Raw genomic sequence first — 5,832 nt, forward strand, 5'->3', positions numbered from 1 at the left:
TTTTTCCCCCCGGGGGACGGCAACCACTTTTAAATTTTTTTTCCCGCCTTTACGGCAAGTCCTGTTTTTCACTCAAGAAGAGAGCGGATAGGGGTAAATGTTGTTTCGGTAAATTCTCACACGGAAGACCAATTATCGAAGAGATACGACGCGATTTCAAGGCTAGATTTCCAATGAAATGCTCTGTTACAATCGGCCATTATAATCCAAAGCATCCGTTTTTTAACTTCCCGATGAAGATGATTTCAAGAGTTTCTACTTTAGAGAAAAAGTCACGAACAGCGGGGTGCCTATGCGTTTGATGCGATGGGCGAACGATTTCAATCTCGAAGAGGAAACTACTACAATTGGGATGCACTGGTAAGAATCACATCCCTCTTAGGCACTTTACTTACCATTGATAAAGCTACCTCAATCAAGTCTCGACCAAATTTTGCGAAGGTTAAGGTCGAAATAGACCTTGTCGTACAGAGAAAAGACTCAGTTTGGGTGGGAATTAACGACCTTAATGGGGTGGAGGGATCTGGTTTTTGGCAACCGATAGAATATGATTACGTGCCGAACTATCAACGTTTCTCTGTAAACATCAAGGCCACTCTGAGGCTATTTGCTATGCCCATAAGTATAGATCCCCGAATGGCCTTACCCCGATTGCCCCTAATAGAGGTAACTCTAACGGGAAGGGATCCAAACCCCTGGCCACTGTTGCTAACTCTAATAACAAGCCCCTTCCTAACAAGGCTGCTAATCAACGGGAATGTGGAACTTAGGATCAACTTGGTATTAAGTTACATAGCAAAACTGTTCTAGCCAAAACTGTTCCGTCATTTTCTAACTCTAAGCATGATGAATCTGTTTGTATATCTCAAACTCAATCTCAAAGAATTAAAGGTAAAGCTAGAGCCCCTACTAGACACAAACATCAGAAGGGTCTCAAGGCTAAAAAGATGAAGTGGATTGTTAGGTCTAAAGCTCTCAATATTGACCAATCCAAACTGTCAATGGATGATAATGAGATGCATACTCTGGAAAAGTGCAAGGCTATGGCAGTCATAAAATATAAGGGTGACGGGTCTTCTCTTGTCTCGCCATCTATTAATCATGATCCCATCCCTGTGAAAAATTCTTTTCAACATCTTAATCAGCTGCTCGAAGGTCATAATCAGTCGAATAAGCCTGAGTTTATTTCTCAAGCTGTCTCTGGTACTTTTTATGCTCAGATTAATGATCTTCAGGTTATTGGATCCTCTCCTATTGTTGACCTCCCTCTAAGCTCGAGTTCTTATCTAATTATTAATAATCAGCCTGCAACTTTGCCTCTGGATGCTCAATCTACTCTTGTTGCCGCTATTTCTGAGGCTAACAAAACAAACTTTAGACAACAGGTCATCTCGAGTGATTTTAATGAGTTACCTTCTCGCGCATCCCTGATGTTCCTGTTGCACCTTTTGTCACACCCCTACTTGATGGGGCATGATGGGCACCCGACCCTTACTTAGGGTCGAGCGAACCCGTTGATCCTTGTGATACTCATAATCTTACTGGACTCTTAAATCGTGAAATGAATGCATAATGGAAGCTTTTCAAAGAACAACATGCTTTTCGTCTTTCTCAAATCAAGTAAAATCCGTAATCATATGAAATCAGAATATAATGCATAATGATACAACGACGGCAGCCGCTTACAAGACCGACATGTTGTATACGTGACTGTACGCAAAGTCTCTAACATGAACCAAGATACCATAACATAGATACTCGACTCGGCTAAGAAGACTTAAGGAAATGGAGCTCGCCAATCCAATGAACATTCTCTACTCATCCGTATACACTGCGCGCGGTACGAAATGCGGCCCTCGAGAAGAAAGGGGTCGGTACGGAATATGTACCGAGCATGTAAAGCATGAAACACAAAAAGCAGATCATACCGCAATAAGGAATATAGAAAATCGTAAGGCTTGCCTTTGAAACATAAATCATGCATGTCAATATCATACTTAACCCGTTATGGGACTAAGTGACATAAGTAAATAATAATCATCTACGCATGCATGTATAACGTGTCCCGGCCTTCTAGCGAGGGACTCGATAAATAAAATCATCATATACATGTACATATAACGTGCCCCGGCCCTCTAGTGAGGGACGCGGTGAAATAATCATATATATACCGTACCCGGCTCTCTAGCGAGGGGACTCCGTGAACGGAATCATCATATGCCATCCTGGCCACCATCCCATATCATCATATCATATAATGTGCCCCGGCCCTCTAGTGAGGGACGCGGTGAATATCATCATATACATGTAACGTGCCCCGACCCTCTAGTGAGGGACGCAGTGAAGTTGTGCACGAATACATGCCCTGGCCCGGGACGCAGTGAAAGAAGTAATAACAGCTCGCACGAGCAGAAGGTGAGAAACCATATGCATATAAATCATCTTTTAGGACTCGATAGGTAAGTAGACAGATCAACGCTCGAGTATCCGAATAATAGTCACCCTTAGGACTCTTGAAATATCATTACGAAAATATGTCTCATAACGTCTCGTGGATCATAAAATACGTATCAAGTCAATCCGAGCCCGCCTATGAAAGTTACGGGCATTATTCATTATAGAATCCTCTACGAACATATCATAGCAATCCGAGACCATATATGAAAGTTAGGGACATTATACGTTATAGAACACCTTAGGAATAGAACTCTTTATGCAACATTCATTATCCGGACATACAAAAGACTCGAGGGCAATAGCTCGACTACATTACAAAGGCTGATATCAAGAAGTGAATAAGAATCGTAGACATGCTCGAAACTTAAGAGTGGAGTTACCCCAAGGCTCCTATCATATCATATCTTACTTACGTCTAAGACATGCCAAAAGAAAGAAGGGGTAAGCTTTACATACCTGTTCCACCTCTTATTAGCTACGCTTATTCGTCCAAGCTCATAAGCCTACACTTAAAAGGATTCACACTAACGTTAGACTCTTGTTACACTTGTTCCAAATTTCAAATCAAACTACTCTATATTCTGCCGAAAATCGGGCAGCATCTCCCCTGTTTATATGCCTATCCCAAAATTACAATTCAGCAACCAATCAACAACAACAACAATACCAACATCAACAAAACTATTATTCACACCAACATATTCCATAAACGTCCCACACGACGTTCTTCAACATACAACAACAATATGCACTTTCTTCCATCCCAATCAAGGAGTATAATCTCATCAATACGCCAATAATGTTAGATACCATTTTTATATGCGTAAATTAGTCCATCCACACGGCCACAACACGTCCAAAACAGCCCATAAACACAACAACTACAATACAACATTCTATGACCTTTTCTCCATGACTAGTTTCATTTTTAAGGTCATTAGACTCCTTCAAATAAACTCAACATAAAAGATGGGATAAATAACATACTATGCTTAAAAAAAACTCAGCCACATCAACCTTTTCCAATACCAAGCTTAAGTAGAAGCAAGAACAATCGCCTTTCACGACTAGGTTTGGCGTAATCTTGTCAAATTCTTGATTTATCGGACTATAATATTTGGGAGATGTTTTGAGAGAGACTTCTAGGACTCTTTGGAATGTTAATATGCTGAAAAAATGGGCTGATGGGGTATTTATAGCCCCCTAGGTCGGTTCCACCGACTTATTCATGTGGGGCCCGCGGAACCATTTGGCCGGCTGGGGTCTTGCTCTTAAAATGGCCATAACTCCTGCTCCTGACATCGTGTGAGGGCCCACGACCTATGGTTGGAAATATATTTCAATTATCTACAACTTTTATTCTTGGTATTTTTCCCAATTCCAAACTTATAATGCCGTTTTTGCCCCTCCAAGTCAACTCATCCGAAAACGTTTCCTTAAATCGCCCTTTTGGAGGGCTTATGTCCATATTTGGCTTATGGGTCCTTCTTAGGACTTGCTTATCTTTCCATGTACTACTTGTATCACTTATAATATATCCTTTATAAAATCCCGACATGTGGGCCCCACCTTAACTCATGGTTTCGAGGGCTATCATCGAGTGATCATGTTAACCGATTTACTCCATACACTCTCCAAATGTGGTATATATGTTCTTATGCTTAGATAACATAATCTTCATCCATAATCCTTGTATAACTCCGCTCTCCCCTGAGCTCATACTAAGCCCACCACAGTCTTGATAACGCGAAATTTTCCAAGGTGTAACACCTTTATTTAGTGCTAACAGGATGTCTAATGCCATTTCTCCCAGCACTAGTGTCCGTTTTAAGTTCCCACTAGATGTTGGCCAACAAGACCTTAATATAATTCCTCTGGTGACCCGAGAATGAAGCACCCATATCTAATGCCGATAAATCCATGTCTGGACTGCCTGTTTCGTGAATTGCTGCCACCCAGTCTTCCCCCAATGCCCCTGCTGCATCTTTATTTGATGCTAACAGGAGCTCTAGCGCCAAGCTCTTCAGCACAAGTGGTGGTATTAAGACCCCAACAGACAAATCCCAATATGCTGCCAGTGCATCCAGATCTGGTGCTACCGAGCAATCTCATGGACAATTAATTCTTCCAAATACCTACAATCTCATGGACCCTAATAAGTATGGCATCAATCTTTTTGTTGAGCTAAAGATCCCTCAGGAACAAAGCCCATCCACCCTTCAGCTTCCTTTTTATAAAGGGTCGGATAGAGATGTTATAGCAACTATTAAAGGGTCCCATGACTCTCCAATGAATGATCAGTCACTGCATAATGATAACAACTCAAATGAGGATGAATCGAAATATGAATCAGATGAGTCAAATAATTTGAAGAAGATGATGAGGATTTTGAAGAATGTTTTTCCACGGATGAAGAAGAGTTGATTAATGCATTTGCTCCTAAAACAGCTTGGTCAAAATTGGATGAGGAGAACTATGCTGCCCAACGAACTAGCAATATCCACAGTCCACAAGATCAATCTCAATGTTACACCTCGGATATTTCATGTTGTTGTGCTATGAATAGACTAAAGCAAGCTTAAGGGGAACATGAAGTCCATATGACCTTAAAAAGGGTATTCAGTAGCTTTAAAGTATATATACTATGAGGTTTTGAAGTTATATGAATCGGTGAAACTAAGTTCGTTAAGGAAAGTGAAGTATAAGTTGTGTTTGGGAAGGTTTCACAACTATCGAGCTAATGATTATTTAGTAATGTCTTGAGGAGAAGCTATAGGGCTCCTTATATGGTTAATGAAGTGTTATAAAAGTGCCAAGAAGGTTCCACAAGGATTTGAAGTCAAACTAATCAACGAGAACAATTTCGGAAAATATAAGTTATACGACCACTTATACGGTCCGTATAACTTTATAGGTCCGTATAAGGGTTCGTATAACCTTTACAGAGGAGGCCAATCCCTGGTGGTATTATACGGTCATTTATACGGACCGTATAAACTTATACAGACCGTATAAGTGTCCGTATAACTCAATCTGGTCACTTTTTCCAGATTTTTCTCTTTTATATATATATGACCCATGATCATTTAATTCATTTCCCATACTCTCCACAACTCTTGAAAGCTCTAGAACATTCCCCACACCATATCCATACAAATCCAAGGGAAATCAAAGATTAAACACTAAGAATCAAGAGGATCAAGTATAGATAAGCTCACTATGGTTTGTGGAAGTCAAGATTCCCTTTGGTAGTGAAGTTGGGGTTTTTCTCAAGTGAAGTATCCTCATTCAAAGTTCATTCCTATATGATCAAAGGTGAGTTTTACATCCATTCCATGTTATTAAGATTATTTGAGTGGTTGAATAACTTGGATA

Source organism: Lycium ferocissimum, chromosome 4, assembly GCF_029784015.1.
Source record: "Lycium ferocissimum isolate CSIRO_LF1 chromosome 4, AGI_CSIRO_Lferr_CH_V1, whole genome shotgun sequence".
NCBI classification, from domain to species: domain Eukaryota; kingdom Viridiplantae; phylum Streptophyta; class Magnoliopsida; order Solanales; family Solanaceae; genus Lycium; species Lycium ferocissimum.